The following is a 21,084-nucleotide window of genomic DNA, read 5'->3' as shown; positions in this document are numbered from 1 at the left end:
TATAGCACTAATTTCAATTTTTATAGTATTATCACAGTATGCTTTCCTGATCATGGACATCTCCTCTTACTGTCCCCTTGACCATGACCTCACCTCCTATCACCAAACCATCATCTCCCAGACCATCCACAACCTCATCACCACAGGGAATCTCCCACCTCCAAACTCATAGTGCCAGAAACCCACACACCGCCCAGTTCTACCTCCTACCCAAAATTCACAAACCTGACTGTCCCGATCGACCCATCGTCTCCGCCTGCTCCTGCCCCATCGAATGTATCTGCTCTTACCTTAACACATCCTTGTCCCCCTTGGTTCAGGCTCTCCCCACATATATTTGGGACACCACCCATGCTTTCCAACTCCTCCATGATGTTTGGTTCCCCAGTCCCCAATGCCTCATCTTCACCACAGACATCCAGTCTCTATACACATTCATCTGCCATGATGAATGACTCCAAGCCCTCTGGTTCTTCCTCTCCTGCCGATCCAACCAGTAACCTTCCATGACACACTCAACTGATTGGCTGAACTGTCCTCACCCACAACAATTTCTCCTTCGATTTCTCCCACTTCCTTCAGACCAAAGGGTTGGACATGGTCACCCACATGGGCCCCAGCTGTGCCTATCTCTTCATAGGTTTGTGGAACAGTCCATCTTCCACAGTTACACTGGCACCATTCCCCACCTGTTCCTCAGCTGCATCAATGACTGTATCAGTGCCACTTCGTGCTCCCATGAGGAGGTTGAACAATTCATCAACTTCACAAACACCTTTCACCCCAACCCTAAGTTCACCTGAACCATCCCGGACACCTCCCTCCCCTTCCTGGACCTCTGCATCTCCATTTCCGGTGACCAACTCAATACGGGACCCTCCTCTCATTTATCTCTCCACCCTTCAGACATTCTGCCTCTATTCCTGAGGAAGGGCTTTTGCCAGAAATGTCGTTGTTACTGCTCCCCAGATGCTGCCGGAACTGCTGTGCTTTTCCAGCACCACTAATCCAGAATCTGTGTCAAACCCACTGACTTCCACAGCTACCTGGACTACACCTCCTCCCACCACCACTACTGCAAAAATGCAATCCCTTACTCCCTCCACCATCTGCTCCCAGGAAAAGCAATTCCACTCAAGAATATCCCAGATGGACTCCTTCTTCAAGGAGTCTCATCCCAAATGGCCAACAGCCTCCAGTGCATCTCTGTACACACGCCCTGTGGCCGCACACTAACTCTTTTCACGTAGAGGGTGGTGCATGTGTGGAATGAGCTGCCAGAGGAAGTGGTGGAGGCTGGTACAATTACAGCATCTGGATGGGTATATGAATAGGAAGGGTTTGGAGGGATGTGCACCAAATTCTGGCAAATGGGATTAGGTTGGGATATCTAGTTGGCATGGATGTGTTGGATCAAAAAGTTTGTTTCCGTGCTGTACATCTCTGACTCTGTGAATTGCATGAGACATTTGGATAAATGATCAAAAGATTAGATTCCTGACAGTGTAAAAACAGGCCCTTCGGCCCAACTAATCCACACCGACCCTCTGAAGAGTAACCCACCCAGACCCATTTCCCTCTGACTAATGTACCTAACACTACAGGCAATTTAGCATGGCCAATTCACCTGACCTGCACATCTTTGGACTGAGGGAGGAAACCCATGGAGACACAGGGAGAATGTTAAACTCCACACAGACAGTCGCCCAAGGCTGGACTCGAGCTTGGAATACTGGTTCTGTGAGGCAGCAGTGCTAACCACTGAGCCACCAAAGAGAATCTTAATGAAGGAATGAGGGATAGAGGTGTTCAAGGAGGAAATGTCAGTGTTTAGGACCTAGGAAGCTAAGGGCACGGTCAGTGCACATCAGTGAGTGTAGAGATTGTGCTGAATGGATATAGATTGTAATTTACAGAATTTGATGAGTCGAGGGCCAGTAAACAGCATTGATTTGTTTCCAAGTATGGGCTCTGCATGCTGCTTCTCCTGACTGAGATTCTAGCAATTTCTGCCAATCAACCGGTACTTCATGCAGTTAATCAATCCATGTCTACATCAAGAAAGCAAAGTTAAAAATCACACAACACCAGGTTATAGTCCAACAGGTTTATTTGGAAGCACTAGCTTTCGAAGCGCTGCTCCTTCATCAGGTAGTTGTGGAGTATAAGATCATAAAACACAGAATTAATAGCAAAAGTTTACAGTGTGATGTAACTGAAATTATATATTGAAAAAGACCTGGATTGTTTGCTAAGTCTCTTATCTTTTAGAATGACCATGTTGGTTTTTGTTTCATGTGTAAATCGCAGAACATTTAAAAGTTACATTCTCAAGTGAATTTTAACAATTGGTGTCATGTCAGCCCAAATAATGCATTGAAGGTGTGAGCTGCCCTGCGACTCAGCCAATGTTGTCTATCTCATACGCTGCAGGCAAGGGTGCCCTGAAGCATGGTACATTGGCAAGACCAAGCAGACGCTATGGCAATGGATGAGTGGACACCGCACAACAATCGACAGACAGGAGTGTTCCCTCCCAGTCAGAGGACATTTTAGCGGTCCGGGACGTTCAACCTTGGACCTTCGGGTGACCATCCTCCAAGGCGGACTTCGGGACAAGCAACAGTGAAAAGTTGCCAAGCAGAGGCTGATAGCCAAGTTCAGTACCCAAGGAGATGGTCTCAATCTGGACCTTGGGTTCATGTCACACTACAGGGGACCCCATTACACTATAGACAAACGCGCGCACACACACACACACACACACACACACAGACAGACGCACACATATAGACAGATGCACACACACAGATAAACACAGACACACAGACGCTCTCCTCCACACACACACACACACACACACACACACACACACACACACACACTCCTTCAGGCAGACAATTATACACACAGACTCCTCCACACAGACACACTCTCCTACAGATCCATACACTCATGCAGACCCTCTCTCATATGCTCACACATACACTCCCACACTCACACACACACCCTCTCACAGATTTATACCCCTTTACACACACACAAACGCACACACTCGCAGACACTCATAACCACACTTACTTCCCTCCCCACCATACACACACACTCTCTCTTTCTCTCTCTCTCACTCACACAAGCACACATATACATCTACGCTTGTGGGGTGAAATTGTACTTGCGGAATTACATTTTACTTTGCTCAATAACTGCATGAATCCTTGTAAGATTCTTTAAATCCATTTTTTAGATTAGAATCAGTCTGACCATTATTAAAAATCACACAACACCAGCTTATAGTCCAACAGGTTTAATTGGAAACACACTAGCTTTCAGAGCGACGCTCCTTCCTCAGGTGATAGTGGAGGGCTCAATCCTAACACAGAATTTATAGCAAAAATTTACAGTGTGATGTAACTGAAATTATACATTGAAAAATTGATTGTCTGTTAAGCCTTTCATCTGTTAGAATACAGTGATAGTTTCACTTCTTTCGTGTGTAAATCACAAAACCTTTTTTTTAAAAAGTTGCATTCTCGGTTTAGCTGTTAACAATGATGATAGCTACACAATATGTTGAAGGAGTTGGCCCCCTGTGTTCTCTGTCGATGCCATGATGTTTAGATTGATTCGAATCTAAAAAGTGAGATAACAGAGTTTTACATAAATTCATGCAGTTTTTGAGCTCAGAGTTCTACATGAATGCATGCAGTTTTTGAGCGAAGTACAAATTCATCTTCTTCACAACCACTCTGACCAGGCCTCCCAGTAGCCTGTAAGGTTCCGTCAGGTCCCGCCTTACCTTTCGAAACACCATCGGGTACAGACCCAGAGACCTCATGTGACAAACCCTTCGGGCCCAGGGGGAACACGCTTGTAAACCTTCTCTAGACTCCCTCCAACACCAGCGCATCCCTTCCTTCGGTCCAGGGCACAAAACTGCTCCCAATATTCCACCTGTGCTCAGACCAGAGCCTGATATGCAGCCTCAGCAGCACGTCTCCGCGCTTTTTCTTCTCGCCCGCTTGAAATGAATGCCGACACTGCATTTGCCTTCCGAACCATCGGATGAACCTGCGTGTTAATCTTGAAACAACCTGGACCTAGGACTCCCGAGACCCTCTGCGCTTCAGATTCGCAAAGCCTTTCCCTCGTTCAGAAAATCGTCTACCCGATTGTCCTTGCTACCAAAGTGCAAAACCGCACACTCGGTCACTTCTTTCCCCACTCGCCCGTCGTGTCCACGCTCTTCTGCAGCCTGCCCATTTCCTCAAAACTACCTGTCCCTCTAGCTGTCTTTGTGCCATCTGCAAGCTCAGCAAGAATGCCCTCCGTGGCCCTCATTATCGTGGACACCCCAGTAAGGTCCCTGTCACAGCCCCGTCTACGAGGTATTTGCAGAAATTCACCAGGTGGCCGGAGACTTTGGCACCGTCGGATCGATAACACAGGGCCCAGCGAGCCTGTGCCGATTCCTACTCCTTGTTTGGACGTGCTACTTGTTGCCCAGACGTGGTTTCAGTCCCGCCGTTCCGCCTCCCGTTCACGTGTCTAACAAGGTGAGCCTGAAACGTTCCTAATGTGCCTGCTGCCAGCGCTTCGACTGGCAACGCGTTCCAGGCACCCACCATCCTCTATGTGAAAACCTTTCTCCGCACTTTTCCCTTCTCACTTTCCCCCTCTCACCGTGAGCCTGTACCCACTGACTCGCCACCCTTTCGATGCCTCTCAGTATGCTGTCGACCTCTATCAGGTCGCCCCTCAGCTTCCGTCTTTGCAGTGACAACAATCCAAGTTTATTCAACCTCTCCTCACAACAGAAGCACTCCAGGGCAGGCAACGTCCTGGTAAACCTTCTGTGCACCCTCTCCAAAGCATCCACGTCCTTCTGGTAGTGTGCCGAACAGCACTGCGCGCGATATCCCCCAATTGTAGCCTAACTGGAGTTTTGTACAGCTCTTTGTACAGATCATTTATTTACACGTCACAAACAACAAAGGTCCTAGCACTGAGCCCTGCGAGACACCACTGGTTACTGATCTCCCTTCCGAAAAACGCGCTTCCACCGCTACTGTCTGTCTTCTGTGACCGAGCCGGTTTTGTACCCAGCTAGCCGGCTCACCTCAGATCCCACGAGGCTCCACCTTTTGTAGCAGCCTGCCGTAAGATGTGAAGCGATCCAGGAGAGATTACTGACGCAAAGGTGACTACAATTAAATGAAAGTGCTGGGAATGGCAACCGTGGTGGAACTCGCAGCCAAGGAAGGTCAACACCTCACAAAATGGTGGCTAAGAGTTCACAAAATGGTGGCCCAGGGACAAGCACCAACGTAGACACAAAACTGCCACTGCTGTGGAAACACATGTCGGGCAGCAGCAAATTGCTGGTAGAAAGAAGCTGTGTGCAGAAACTGCAGCATTAAAAAAGAATATATTAAGTGGGTGCGCTCGGGGGAGAAGGTACCAATAACCTGCAGCGAAAGTACAGGAAGAAATCCTAAATGGTACAAAAAGGGCAAGAAGACAAAAGCCCAGACGCACAAACCAATGAGGTGTTGTTGTTACAGAGATACTGGCGATACCTGCCGACGCTCCCTTACTGAACGGCGAACCGGTTCCATTGATACGGCTGAGTCATGTTGCGCTGCAACCTTCAGAAACTGCGCGAGGAACACACACAGGTGAAGTGGTGCTTTCACGGTGGGAACGTTCAGTTATACGGTCAGTCTGAAGACACAGCCTGCGCGTCATCAAAGGAAATCTTACAGCTTTATGGGCAAGAATGTGGTTGGACAGAATCGAACTCAACTGGGCCGAAGGCAATCACTTGTCAAGATTCCGAGAGCGACTGATCAAGAATGCTAAAGAAGCACGCTATTGTTTTCAATGGGGTAGACAAGCAGGACGCCGGGAGCCTTTGATAAGGTTCCACGTGGTAGGCTGTTGGAGAAAAGGCAGAGGCATGGAATTGAGGTTGATTCAGCAATTGGGCTTAAAAACTGGCTTTCTGAAAGAAGGCAGCGAGTGGTGGTTGATGGAAGATATTCAGCCTGGATTCTGGATTAGTGGTGCTGGAAGAGCACAGCAGTTCAGGCAGCATCCAAGTAGCTTCGAAATCGACGTTTCGGGCAAAAGCCCTTCATCAGGAATCCATTCAGCCTGGAGTCCGGTTACTAGTGGTGTGCCACAAGGGTCTGTTTTGGGACCACTGCTGTTTGTCATTTTTATAAATGACTTAGACGCAGGCATAACATAGGTGGATGGATTAGTAAATTTGCAGACGACGCTAAAGTCGGTGGAGTAGTGGTCAGTGTGGAAGAATGTTACAGGTTGCAGGGGGACTTCGATAAACTGCAGAACTGGGCTGAGAGGTGGCAAATGGAGTTCAATGCAGCTAAATGTGAGGTGATGCACTTTGGGAAGAATAACAGGAAGGCAGAGTACTGGGTCGATGGAAAGATTCTTGGTAGTGTGGATGTGCAGAGGGATCTTGGAGTCCCCTGTACAGAGATCCCTGAAAGTTGCCACCCGGGTGGATAGTGCTGTTAAGAAGGCTGTTAGGTTTCATTGGTAGAGGGATTGAGTTCCGGAGCCGCAATATCAAGCTGCAACAGTTCACCTGCTGGTGTGTGCTAGGCGGTTTCCTTTCCCTTTGCTCAACGACCTATTTGCTGAACTGGCCGGAGGTCAGCTTTCCAGTAAAATTGAGCCCGGTAAACCCTACCTCCAGATGAGCGTAGATCCTGAGTTTAAATGAATGAGACACAATCTTACTGAAACATATTGGAACATTACGTGGCTCGACAGGGTGAATGCTGAGAGGACATTTTCCCTCATGGGAGTGCCTAGAACTGAACAGAATAAAGAGGCACCAATTTAAGAGTGAGATCAGGAGGAACGTCTTCTCTCAGAGGGTTGTGAGTCTTTGGAATTTGTTGTCACAGACAGCTGGCACACGCTGCTTGTGTGAGACTGACTTAGAATGCTGCCAGTTCTGGCTGAGGCAGCAAAGTGCAAAAGAAGGCAAGGGGGTGTTGTGCCAGTCCCTGCGTACACAGCCCAGGTGCCGGATAATCTGCAGTGGTCCTACCTGCCTTATTATCTTTCCAGGCCAGTTCCGGTCATCAAACATTGGTTTGTTTGTTCTACGTGTTCTCACGTGCTGTTGTCGAGCTAGTGCTGCCTCTTTGCTTTTCCCAGTGAGAATTGACTCTCTGAGTAACCTGCCTCTGACTCAGTCATTCGTGATAGCACACACGATTCTGTCGCGGCTCAGTGAATCGGAAAGTGGCTGAAACTCACAGTCCTTTGCCTCGTTTTTTCCGGTCAGTCACATACGTACCTATCGATTCCGCTTGCCCTTGCACTCTGATGAAAAGCATGTGCCTTAAATACGTCCCGATTATTTTTGTCCTAGCTCACAGTGTTCTCGAAATCTCTCTTTCAAGTCATCAAAATCAAAACGACTGAACCCCTAGATAGCTTCATCCCCAGCAGCATGCAGCAACGTAGCACAGTCGACCTTCTCTTGTTTTTCTGAAATGTCACTCGCGAGTAGCAAAAGCTGGTGGGCAGCTACGGTTGCTGCAACTCCCAAATTCTGACACCACGTGGTGTGAGATCGGGGCCCGGCGTTGGCGGGACGGTGCAGCACGCAGCAGGGGTGAGGGGATGACATTGAGAGCAAGTGTCAAGGTGCGCAAGAGACAGAGATGGCGAGAGGAGGATAGGGAGCGGGAGCTGAACAGCCACCTTAGAACAGACGAGTTTGAACCGACTCACGCCCAGCTGGATGTGAGAAATGAAGCACTTGGTACTCAAACCCATCCAGTGGACGCAAAGCACCAAAAGCCTGAGCTATAAACATGAAGCTGTTTTTAGATTTATAGATGAGGGGTGCACCGTTCCCGGAGGTACTGCAATACCAGGTCGATGCGTGGAGTGGACGGAGCAAGCCCCTATTCCATCTCCCTGCTCCAAAAATCAATTTAATATATGGTCCCCAGATAAGGGACGTATCAGATATTAAACTGATAAGAACAGATACTACACTTGATCTTAGCCAAAAGGCCGAGAAGCGATAACTACAATACCGCGGACTGCCTCAAGTCCCATTTGTCCTCCATGTTTTCAGTCAGCTTGATTCTGTTCAAAGACTTGTAGATCACTGCTGACAGTTTCCCTGTCGCCGTAGTCCTCCCAGGATTTCTGACTAGAGCAGCAGGTCCGTTTACAGCAGCTGCTTTTTTTCCCCTGTCAGTGAACCACTGCCTCATGGTCATGTAGAGATCGTCAGTATCTCACCAATCAGGTGGGTCAGGGCTAAGCTTACGTGACTTCTCACGTGACCAGCACAGCGTTTTTGAGGAGGCGGTAACCAACTGCAGAACTGCACGCATTGAATGATACATTCAGCCTGTCATGTCTGCATCAGCTCTCTGCACGAGCAACTTCCCCAGTCCCACTCGCCCTGCAGCAAATATTCTCTCTTCGGATAAGTGTCCGACCCTCCGACCAAAGTCACCATTGAATCTGCCTCCAGCACCCTCTCTCTCGGGCAGTGCACTGAATATTCTAACCACTCGCTGAAGATGCTTGGGCCTAGGACACTACCTCGATGAAACGTGACACGTAGAGAAGAAAGCAATAGATTCAGCCGAGCCCTCCATGTCTTTGATGTGTGTGTGGATGTGCCTGCAGTTAGAACATTGAACAGTACAGGCCCTTCGGCCCACGATGTCGTGCCGAGCAGTTTTCTTAATCTAAGATCAACCTAACCTACACACCCCTCGATTTACTGCCGTCCAGCGTGTGGCTCGTCCAGCAGTCGCTTAAATGTCCCTGACAGTTTGTGGGAGATTAGAAATGTAGTTTCTGCAGGTGGTGGTGGTTAGAGATGTTGTTTTTGCAGATGGGTGACGGGGTGTTGTGGGGGGAGGGGAAGGGGAACATTACACAAACGGTCGCGGGATTCTTGCAGCATACTTAAGGCTAAGATTTTAACGAATATAGAGGTTTTTGTTTAAGAAATAGTTTTAAACTAAGAAATAACTTTAAAGTGTTGTAGCTGACCACAAAAGTAGCAGTAGGGGCATTTCACAATAAGCTTATAGTATGACAAGGGGAACTGGATAAAATAACAGAGAGGCCGTAACAGACAAGGACAAGGACAGCAGGGTAGTCAGATAAGGAAAATTAGAGAAAAACAAGTGAGGTAATCGGCTTAGGATAGGATGGGAAAAGGGAGGCGTGATTCCGCAACTTGCAAACTGAATAAGAATGCTTACATGTTTTGTTTTCACGCGCTTTTGCTAGCCTGATTGCTTGAGCAAAACGCCCGTTCTTGCAAGGCCGTAAAGAATAAAATGTTCTTGTTTCCAAGGCTTTGCCTCAGGCTGAATTGTGAGTGAGTTTTGTTTCTCACAGTTGCCGAAGGGCCTGTTGTTGCGCTGCTCTGTTCGACGTTCTAAAAATCTCAGCCTCCCCTCAAGGCAAATGATTGGAGCAGGTTCGAATTCTGACCGAAAAATCTCACTGTCAGGAAATCTCGGCTCACCTTTACGAACAGTACCTCTTACAGACTAATCCATCTTGTCTTGGAAAATGTGAACTCCCATCCCCCAACCCACCTCGTGCGAATGAACAGCACGACGGGGGACGTGAAGATCAATTTACAGCAAATCAGCCTTTATTGGTTCGGCTCCCGCTCCAAACATTCCAATTCGGTCTGCTTCCTTAGAACTGCAAATCAAGATTCAAGGGTGCTAATTGCAGCGCTAACAGCAAGCTAATGGTTTGATAGCGGCTGTGCAATCAAAAAGCAAGGTCTCAAATGCAAAATAAAGCAAAACACCCAGTAAGCAAAACCTCCGCATCCGTGGAGAGAAAGCAGAATTAACGCTTCGAGTCCAGTGACCCTTCTCCCGAAGGGTGCAGCGAGTTCTGTTTTCGTCTAGACATTTCAACCTGCAGCACCGCGCGTGGAGTCAGGGATCAACTGCACCTTCACTCTATTGGTAGCCACTGAGCACGTACATCGATGCATGCATCAGGACGAGACGGAACCTGAACCAAACGGACGGAGGCTCCGAAGCTCTCTCCCACCCTCTCACCCTCAATGCGCACTCGGAGCCATCCGGCTGCTCCGCATCAGGAAGCATCGGTAGCGCGGCCTCGATCAACAGGTGGGAATCAGAAAGCTTCCCCACACAGTCACACAGTACAGAAGAGGCCCTTTGGCCCTCCGAGTCCGCACTGACAAAGCTACTCTAAGTCTGCTCTAGTCCCACTTTCCAGCACTTGGTCCGTAGCCAGGAAAAGTGATGACATTTCCAGTGCTCACCCAAGTAGTTTTTCAACGGTTTTGAGGTTCCCCGCCTCGCTACCCTCCCGAGCAGTGCATTCCAGACCGCCGCCCACCCTCTGGGAAACAGCTGCTTTCTGTCATGACCGCAAGACCACGGAAGGTCTGACGGCCCATAAGACGTAGGAGCAGAATCAGGCCATTCGGCCCACGCTCCGCCATTCGGTCGTGGCTCACAGGTTTCTCAACCCCGATTCTCCTGCCCTTCCGCACAGCCCTTGATCCCCTTATAATCAAGAACCTCTCTATCTCTGTGAAGCACTACTATTATAGGACAAGCCAAACAGAGAACAGCCAGGGAATTCCTAGAGGCATGGCACTCATCCACAGATTCAATCAATAAGCACATCGACCTGGACCCAATATACCGGCCACTGCAGCGGACAGCTGGAGCTGACAACCGGAAGCGGCAGGTACAAATCACTATAAATGCTGGAGGAAACAGCACAGAAGCGCTTCACAGGAGGCCTCATAAGCACTCAGGATGTCACCTAGACAGGGGGCGAAACGTCTGCGACACAAATTCCCAGCTCGGCGAACAGAACCACAACAACGAGCACCCGAGCTACAAATCTTCTCCCAAACTTTGAACCTCTCCATCTCTGTCTTAAATGCAACCTCATCTCGGCCTGAAGGGGCGACCCTTCACCCTGAGGCTGTACTTCCAGGTCCTCGTCTCGCCTACTAGTGGGACCATCTTCTTCACAACCACTCTGACCAGGCCTCCCAGTAGCCTGTAAGGTTCCGTCAGATCCCGCCTTACCTTTCGAAACACCATCGGGTACAGACCCAGAGACCTCATGTGACAAACCCTTCGGGCCCAGGGGGAACACGCTTGTAAACCTTCTCTAGACTCCCTCCAACACCAGCGCATCCCTTCCTTCGGTCCAGGGCACAAAACTGCTCCCAATATTCCACCTGTGCTCAGACCAGAGCCTGATATGCAGCCTCAGCAGCACGTCTCCGCGCTTTTTCTTCTCGCCCGCTTGAAATGAATGCCGACACTGCATTTGCCTTCCGAACCATCGGATGAACCTGCGTGTTAATCTTGAAACAACCTGGACCTAGGACTCCCGAGACCCTCTGCGCTTCAGATTCGCAAAGCCTTTCCCTCGTTCAGAAAATCGTCTACCCGATTGTCCTTGCTACCAAAGTGCAAAACCGCACACTCGGTCACTTCTTTCCCCACTCGCCCGTCGTGTCCACGCTCTTCTGCAGCCTGCCCATTTCCTCAAAACTACCTGTCCCTCTAGCTGTCTTTGTGCCATCTGCAAGCTCAGCAAGAATGCCCTCCGTGGCCCTCATTATCGTGGACACCCCAGTAAGGTCCCTGTCACAGCCCCGTCTACGAGGTATTTGCAGAAATTCACCAGGTGGCCGGAGACTTTGGCACCGTCGGATCGATAACACAGGGCCCAGCGAGCCTGTGCCGATTCCTACTCCTTGTTTGGACGTGCTACTTGTTGCCCAGACGTGGTTTCAGTCCCGCCGTTCCGCCTCCCGTTCACGTGTCTAACAAGGTGAGCCTGAAACGTTCCTAATGTGCCTGCTGCCAGCGCTTCGACTGGCAACGCGTTCCAGGCACCCACCATCCTCTATGTGAAAACCTTTCTCCGCACTTTTCCCTTCTCACTTTCCCCCTCTTCCGTGAACTCTGGAAGGATGTTGAAGTTGAAGTTTTGGAAAGAGCTTGGAGGAGATTTACTTGGATGTTGCATAGTATCGAGGGAAGGTCTTACGAGGAAAGGCTGAGGGACTTGAGGCTGCTTTCATTAGCGAGAAGAAGTTTGAGAGGCAACTTAATTGAGACATATAAGATAATCAAAGGGTTAGATAGGGTGGACAGTGATGGACGTTTTCCTTGGATGGTGATGGCTGGCCTGAGGGGACTTAGCTTTATATTGAGGGGTGATAGATATAGGACAGAGTTCAGAGGTAGTTTCTTCACTCAGAGAATAGTAGGCGCAAGTATCGCATTGCCTGCAACAGTAGTAGACTTGCCAACTTTAAGGGCTTTTAAACAGTCATTGGATAGTCATATGGGTGAAAATAGAATAGTGTCGTTTCGATGGGCTTCAGATTGGTTCGACAGGTTGGCGCAACATTCATGGCTGAAGGGCCTCAACTGCGCTGTTCTATGTTCTATGTCGTAAAAACAGCAGGTCAGGCAGCATCCAAGGAGCAGGGGAATCGACGCTCCGAGCATGAGCTCTTCATCAGGAATCAGTAACTACACAAGTCACCTTCAAAAGTGAAAGCTACAACTGAGGTACCAGCAGCCAGCCACCCGAAAAGTATCAAAATGGTGAAACATGAGCCTAAGAAGCCAGCAAGCAAGACGTCTGGTTTCAGCTATACAGCTGGGACATGATCCGTTACTTAATATTCGAACATCAATCAAGGTGACATCCATGGAGAGACAGCAAGGTAACATTCCTCACGCAACGCTTTTGCCTGAAACATTGATTAGTTGACTTACAATTTGGAAACAGGCCCTTCGGCCCAACAAGTCCACACCTACCTGCTGAAGCGCACCCACCTGGACCCATTCCCCTACATTTACCCCTGCACCTAACACTACAGGCAATTTAGCATGGCCAATTCACCTAACCTGCACATTTTTGGACTGTGGGAGGAAACCGGTGCACCCGGAGGAAACCCATGCAGACATGGGGAGAATGTGCAAACTCCACACAGTTAGTCGCCTGAGGCAGGAATTGAACCTCTGTCTCTGGAACTGTGAGGCAGCAGTGCTAACCACTGTGCTACCGTGCCGCCCAGAAATGCTAGGTCAATATAATCAACAAATTCAAATTACAGAAACTCCAATGCAAAGCTGTGTAGCTCCTAAACTCTGTCAAAAAGGTCTTGATTTGATTCATAAAGTATCACCCTTACCTGAGTGTGTGTGTCATCATCTTTGTTGGTAAATCCTTGTAGCTGTTAATCCTTTGTTAATTTCAATACGATATCCAAGTTTCCTGCACAGGTTTGAGGTTGCTTCTGGCAGTATGGTTTGCTCACTTGTGAGAGCACTGAGGTGGACCAATTCTTTATGTGATCGCATCCTGACTCCACCCCCGATCTCTAGCTCACTAGACAGTCCATTGTTATCAACAGAAATAACAAAACACTGTTAGAACTTCTGCCTGAGGCCCAGGCATTTTGAAAGAAGTTTCAAACAAATTATCACTTCTCATTCACTTCAAATGCAACAGGAATAACCTTTCTTAAATTTCTTAACCACTCAACCAAAGCTAAAACAAATTACAGTAAAATGTACTTTTGTTCCCTTCTCAATTTCTCATTTCATTGAAATTTATTTCCTAATCAATTCTGAGTTGGACATACTGCTGCCTTTCCTTGAGTTTCACTGTATAGAAAGAACGAACTTGATTGGGATTTGGACAGGCTGAATGAGTGGGCAAGTACATGGCAGATGAAGTATAATGTCGATAAGTGTGAGGTTATCCACTTCCGTAGCAAAAGCAGGAAGGCACATTATTATCTGAATGGCTATAAATTGAGAGAAGGGAATTTATAATGAGATGTCTGTGTCTTTGTGCACCAGTTGCTGAAGATAAGCATGCAGGCAGTAAAGAAGGAAAAAGAAAAGTTGGCATTCATAGCAAAAGGGTTCAAGTATAGAGCAGGGATATCTTGCTGCCGTGGTAAAGTCACATCTGGAACCACTGGATCATACAGTAAAGATGCATTTATCTGCACACAAAAAGCCGGACAAAGCCAACTTGGCCAGCTACCGCTCCATTAGTTTACTCTCGATCTTCAGCAAAGTAATGAAAATTGCCATCAGCATTGATATCAAGCAGCACATGCAAGCAGCATTAACCTACTCACTGATGCCTGGTTTGGGTTGTGCCAGGGCCACTTAGCTCCTGACCTCATTACAGCCTTGGTTCAAACATGGTCAAAAGAGCTGAAACCCAGAGGAGAGGGGAAAGTGACGGCCTTGATAGCAGGGTCGCATTTGATTAGGAATGGCATGAAGGAGCCTGAGCAAAATTGGAATCAATGAGTATCGGGGGCATACTCTCCCCGGTTGGAGACACAGCTGGCACACAGGAAGATGTCACATGTGCAGTGACTGAGGACTCTGGGTCCGTAATCAATGCTGTTTAGAAGGAAGAGGGGGAAGATCTCATTGAAATCTACAGAATATTAAGAGGCTTGGACTGAGTGAGCATAAGGAAAATGTTGTCATTCATAGGCCCTGAGGGCACAGCCTCCAAGTGAAGGGATGACCTTTTAGAACTGAGATAGTGAGAAAATAGGTCAAATAACTGCTTTATTAGCTAAAGCCAAAACAATAAGGGAGATTTACATAGACACTTCTCTTAATTAAATCATAACCAGGTGAAAATATTAGTAAGGGGCATCAGGTGCTCTACGTGTGACATCTGGCAACTCTGTCAGAAAGTAACTCTGATCTCTAGCATCTGCAGTCTTCACTTTCTCCTATCTGACAACTCTGGGAGAGTTCAACTGTCCTAGATGGTTACATTTGGAGGAAGTGTGTACAGCTACAGTTTTTAACAGATTGTTTAAATTAACTGGCACTCAGATGGAGCAGGTAGGAGGCCGAGAGGGTCATAGACACCTGCTTCAGGGAGGCAGTCATACCCAAGGCTGAGGCAGACAGATACAGGATGGTCACAAGGGACAAACAATGCAGGAGGCCCCTGTGGCTGTCCCCATCTCAAACAGGTGAGCTACTTTAGATACTGTTCAGAGGGACTGCGTATCGGGGATGACAACAGCAGTAGATAGAACAGTGCCAGCAGAGGAGGTTGAAGTGCAAATAAACAGTGGAAGTCAACGACTCAATAGTTAAAGGCACAGATAGACATTTCTATGGCCACAAACAAGACACCAAGACATGTATTGCCTCCCTGTTGCCAGAGTCAAGGATGTCTCTAAGCGTGCTCAGGACATACTGAAGAGGGATGGTGAACAGCTAGACGTCATGGTACACACTTGTACCAATGACATAGAAAGGAAGAATGATGAGGTCCTGCACGGACAGTCCAGGGAGCTTGGCCATATGGAGATTGGGATCTCTTCCAAGTTAGGTGGGATCTGTACAAAAAAGACAGGTTGCATTTTATCCTGGTGGGGATGGTTACTAGTGCAATTTGAATGGATTTATACATTAAGGCAGAGGGTTAGGATCCAATGCAACAGGTCACAAGGTATGCAGTCAGTAAAGACTAATAGGATAAACAGGCAGGGTCAGTCTAATGATTATGGTGAGAGAAGGATTCATAAAAGATCAAAATGTGAGTTGCAAAGTTGGAGTAAATGACAGAGGTGAGGTTCGGTATTATGAAGTAATAAATAAGGATGGAGAGTATGGAAAGCGTGGTGCACAAGAAAATATTGAAAGAGAAAGACAAACAAGTAGGATTGATTTAAAAACCTTGGACCTAAACACACACAGTATTCGGAATAAAGTCAAGGAGCTGATGTCACAGATGCAGACAAATGGGTATACCTGGTGGGGATTACTGAATCATGGTTACAGGAAGTTCAGAACTGGGAGTTAAATGTCCAAGGGTACTCAGTACTCTGAAAGGTTAGACAAGAAAGAGCAGGAGGTGGAGTTGTTTCATTGTTTAAGCATGGCATCAAGGCTGTGGTAACAAACTATATTGGCACTAGGGTCTAGGGTGGAAATAAAAGATAAGGGAAGCGACCCCTTGCTAGGAGTAATTTTCAGCCTCCAAAACAATACTGCCAAAGTTTAGCATAGTATAAACCAGGAAAGGAATTAAGAGTTAGGGTGAGAGGGTGGGTAAGTGGAGCTGAGGCCTGTAAAGATCAGTCGTGGTCTATTTGAATGGTATAGCAGGCTCGAAGGGCCAGATGGCCTACTCCTGCTCCTAGTTCTTATGTTCCTATGTTCTTCAATAATGAGGGATTGAGAAGGACTCAAAAGTAATTTTAGGTGATTTGAACATGAACATTGATTAGATTATTCAACTTGGCAAGGGAAGGCTCAAAGCAAGGTCCATTGAATGTATAAGGGATTGTTTCCCACAGCAACTTGTCATGGAGCCAACCAGAGAACTGGCTACTTTAGATTTGGTATTATGTAACAAAGAAGGACTAATAAATGGTCTTTGGAATAATTGCATAGAGGTAAGTATCCCATCATCAAGTCACTGTTTATTGATATGTGCACAGTGCATGGGCTCTGATCAGAGAGCTCAAGGTCAGTCCCTCGACTGACAAGGCCTTTTGTATCCCCTGTTTATATGTTTTGTTTTGCTTTTTTTTAAACTCACAGGAGCTCAGTCCAAACACAATCTCTGTTAAAAAGGTCTTGATTTGATTCATAAAGTATCACCCTTACCTGAGTGTGTGTGTCATCATCTTTGTTGGTAAACCCTTGTAGCTGTTAATCCTTTGTTAATTTCAATACGATATCCAAGTTTCCTGCACAGGTTTGAGGTTACTTCTGGCATTATGGTTTGCTCATTTGTGAGAGCACTGAGGTGGACCAATTCTTTATGTGATCGCATCCCGACTCCACCCCCGATCTCTAGCTCACTAGACAGTCCATTGTTATCAACAGAAATAACAAAACACTGTTAGAACTTCTGCCTGAGGCGCAGGCATTTTGAAAGAAGTTTCAAACAAATTATCACTTCTCATTCACTTCAAATGCGACAGCAAGAACTTTTCTTAAACTTCGTAACCACTCAAAAAGGTGAAAACACTACAAACCATAGTGCAAGGGCTAAGCCCTGCCACAAAAACCATCATCGTCCTTGCTCAAAAAACAAAAACACACAGGCTGCAACCATCCAGTAAAATACAGGGGCAAAAAAAACAAGTTCCCCAATGAGAACTAAAATATAACAGTATTCACTGTCTGTGTGACCAGCCAGCTTAGGAACCAGTTATCAAATACAACAGTAACACACTGGCTGTGACCAGCCAACCTGCAGTCAATTCCCTGAACTCAGGAGTTTCTAAATCGCCTGATGATACTTTTTTAACCAGAAGCCCCAGAATACTGGCACATAGCAATCATGCTAATGTCCCATTTATTTATTTATTTTTTATTTTATTAAAAAATTACAAAACAGTTTACAAAAAGGAAAACTTAACATTTACAGCTGTATACAGCAGCAATTTTACAAGGGAGAGGAGCAGCAAAGCCAGGCCCCAAACCCTACCATTTAACCAGTTTACAGGGAGATGAGGATAAACCTCAAATCCCAGTTCCACATATGAAAAGACAGTGACAATGACATTTGTACATGAGACAATATTGTTACATACAAAAGTGCAGACAATACAGACCCAGCAAGCCCCTGTTCCTCCCACCTTCCGGCCACTCTAAGGCAGCCCGCTCCTACACACCTTCCGTCCATCCCATGCCCCTTCCAGTTCTCGGTCCGCCTCTAGGACAGCCCGCCCCAGTACCCGCCTGGGGTGACAGCGGTCAGGATGGCCTACCCACCTTCCAGCTTCACTAACCACCCTCAGCACCTTTCGAACACCTCTAGGACAGCCCGCCCCAGTACCTGCCCGGGGTGACAGCACTGAGGATGGCTACCCGCCTTCTGGCTCTCAGTCTGTCCCTACATACCATTGGGCTCTCACCCACCCCGATGCGCCATCCGGCCATTGGGCTATCCTGGCACACTTTCCGGCCACCTCTAGGACAGCCTGTCCCCTTCCCTGGGACGACAACATGCAGGGTAGCCCACAAGCCTTCTGAATCTCAACCATCCCCCACGCGCCTTCTGGCTCTCGGCTGCTCTGACACACCTTTCGACCACCTCTAGGACAGCCCGTCCCGATTACCCCTTCTCGGGACGACAGCGCTTAGAATGGCCGACCCACCATCTGGCCCTCAGGGTAACTGGCATCAGGGTGGCCTACCCACCCTCTGGCTTTCGGGACAGTCTACCAACCTTCAGGTTCACAGGATGGCCTACCCACCCGCCGACTCTTGGGGTGACAGCTTTCAGGACGACCCATGAGCCTCCCAGCTCACAGTAAGGCATGCCAAACCCAGGGAACACAAGACAGTGCAAGTGATAGACCCAACAAACAACACAATACAGTTAATTACCAAAAAAAACAGAGTCCTTTCTGGTATACAGTCCAAATAGAGTCTTCAAAATGTAGAGTCCACTCCAGTTTGAGGTGCATGGTCCAAAATGGAGTCCATTCCAAACTGCAGAGTCCACTCCTGAAGGCAGCAAATGCACACCCCATAGCACACAGTCTCCATGGAGTCCTGGCCCAGCCTTGGAAAACCAGGCCCACTCTCAAGAACAAAGTACATTGTACAGGTACAGTTAACTCACAGGGGTTTGATCCACTCCTGAAGGCAAGGTCTTCACCCAAACTTCCAGGATACAGCAAGTGCTCACCTCCCAGCACACACACATATATTCAATCTTCAGAGGCCCAGTCCCAGGGCTAGGCCTCCCCACAGGAACAGCTCCTCTGGTAAAATGTATGTCTTCCACAAGGGCTCAGTCCAAACACCAAAAACAGTGAAGACACATACAAAAAAACAAAGAAAACTAGAGTCCAAGGGCTAAGCCCTACCACAAAATTAACATTGTCCTTTTCTCAAAAAGTAAAAAGAGTAACACACAGGCTGCAACCATTCAGTAAAATACAGGGGCAAAAAAAAACAAGTTCCCTAATGAGAACTAAAATATAACAGTATTCACTGTCTGTGTGACCAGTGTAAATATATGCCTTACTTGTAAATATATGGTTGGCTGCGAGTGTAAATATACTCGGCATTCGGAAGCCTTTGGTGATGCTGTGTTACAAGTGCAGGAGGAGGTCACATGATGCTCTGTTTCACGCGCAGGAGGTCACGTGATGCTCCGTTTCGCGGGCAGAAGGAGGTCACGTGGGATTGGACACCCGGGAACGCGAGGAGGCGGAGAATGGAGTCAGATCAACAGCCAATCAGAAGACAATCCCACCTCAATGATTGCATGACGTTTTTTATTGTATAAAAGACTGGGTCAGGGACAGGAAGAGGTCTTACTTTGTGAACTGACACACTTTGTAGTTTGTCAGGGACAGAAAGGTCTAGACCCAGAGCTCTGTATACTTTGCCACTTACTGCTAATATAAACTAAGAGTGTGAGACCAAATATCTTCTCCTATTGCTTCATTTAAAGAACATGCAGGACTGGGCTCACACATAGAAGAAAGTAAGCTGGTAGATTGAGCCAAAGTCCTACACCAGCCAGCTTAGGAACCAGTTATCAAATACAACAGTAACACACTGGCTGTGACCAGCCAACCCACAGTCAGTTCCCTGAACTCAGGGGTTTCTAAATCGCCTGATGATACTTCTTTTTTAATCAGAAGCCCCCAGAATACTGGCAAATAGCAATCATGCTAATGTCCCATTTATATCTGTCAGCCAGGGTTCCCTGATAGGTCCAGGTCAACAACCCCAATCAAGGATCTCATTGTCAATGAGATCCACCTCGCCCTGGTTCTCATCATGCCAGTCTTGTAGTCTTCCTCTTGGAAGATGACCACAATATTCTAGTGTTTCAAATTCAGATTGAAAGAGTGAAAAGAAAGTTGCATACGTGATTTTCAGTTTTAGGCAAAGTAATTCTACAGGCCTGAGGAAGGAGGTGGCCTGAGTGGACTGGGCAAAAATCTATGTTCTATAAAAGAGTAGGAGAGTTAAAGAACAATGGCAAATGCTTTGAGAAATATTTGATGCATCTCAATCAAAGTATATTCCTGAAAGGAAGAGGAATTGTAAAAAGGTGAAAAATCATCCAAGATCCTTGACAAAGAAGTCAAGGTTAACATAAAGGCAAAAACCAGGGCATTTCACATTGCAAAAGTTAGTAACAGTTTGGAGGTTCAGGAGAACTTTAAACATTAGGAAAGGGTTACTAAAAACAAACTCAAAGAGCTACGGTGAACTTCAAAAGGAATATAGCAGGAAATATACGCACAGATATGATAAACTTCTATAAATGTATAATGAGGAAGAGAATAGTGAAAGTAAATGTCGGTCCTTTATCGGTCGAAAATGGTGAGATAATAATTGAAAATGCAGAAGCATTAAACCAATATTTTGTATCTGTTTCACAGTGGAAAATAATGATTTATTTCCAAATACTGCAGTTACTGCAGAGGAACTCGATGAAATAATATAACTAGGGAGACGGTATTAAGTAAATTGATGAGATTAAAGGCAGACAAGTCTCCGAGGCCTAATGGCCTGCAGCCTAGGGTATTAAAATTGGTGGCAACAGAGCTTGTGGATGTGTTAGTCAAGATTTTCCGACATTTCCTGGATTCTGGAAAGGTATCAGGTGATTGCAAACATCCCGATGTGACACCTTATTCTACAAAGCAAAAAGTGGGAATATACAGACCACTTAGTTTGACCTCTGTAGTAAGGATGTTGCAGGGGTCAAATCGTAAAGGAGGAAATAACTGAACACCAGTGTCAGGTGTTCATGAAGGGCAAGTCATGATTGACAAACTTGCTGGAATTCTTGGAGAATGTAACCAGCAAAGTAGATGATGGAGATCTGGTGGATGTGGTATATCTCAAGTTCCAGAAGGCATTTGACGAGGTGCCGCATAAAAGACTGATCCAGAAGGTTATATCCCAGGGTGTTAAGAGTAGAACATTGCCTTGGATAAAGGATTGGCTAACCAGTAGAAAGCAGAGGGTCAGG

General features: G+C 47.0%; 1 protein-coding gene, 1 long non-coding RNA gene and 1 other non-coding gene across 6 annotated transcripts in view; 1 reads left to right on the top strand and 2 right to left on the bottom strand.

The window, feature by feature from the left end:
• The window catches only part of fbxo41 (F-box protein 41), a 548,611-nt gene that overhangs the window by 427,598 nt on the left and 99,929 nt on the right, over window positions 1-21,084 (top strand). The window lies entirely within an intron of this gene.
• On the bottom strand, window positions 3,292-16,902 carry LOC140482800 (uncharacterized). The gene is made up of 3 exons (XR_011961790.1): window positions 16,734-16,902; window positions 13,259-13,455; window positions 3,292-3,633 (listed from the first exon to the last, which is right to left on the bottom strand). It is a non-coding gene; the product is annotated as an uncharacterized lncRNA (long non-coding RNA).
• Window positions 7,889-8,079, bottom strand: LOC140483008 (U2 spliceosomal RNA). The gene has a single exon (XR_011961854.1). It is a non-coding gene; the product is annotated as a U2 spliceosomal RNA (small nuclear RNA).

Source organism: Chiloscyllium punctatum, chromosome 1 (genome assembly GCF_047496795.1).
Source record: "Chiloscyllium punctatum isolate Juve2018m chromosome 1, sChiPun1.3, whole genome shotgun sequence".
NCBI lineage: Eukaryota > Metazoa > Chordata > Chondrichthyes > Orectolobiformes > Hemiscylliidae > Chiloscyllium > Chiloscyllium punctatum.
Note: the sequence above shows the minus strand (reverse complement) of the source record. Positions and strands in the feature narration are given on the sequence as shown.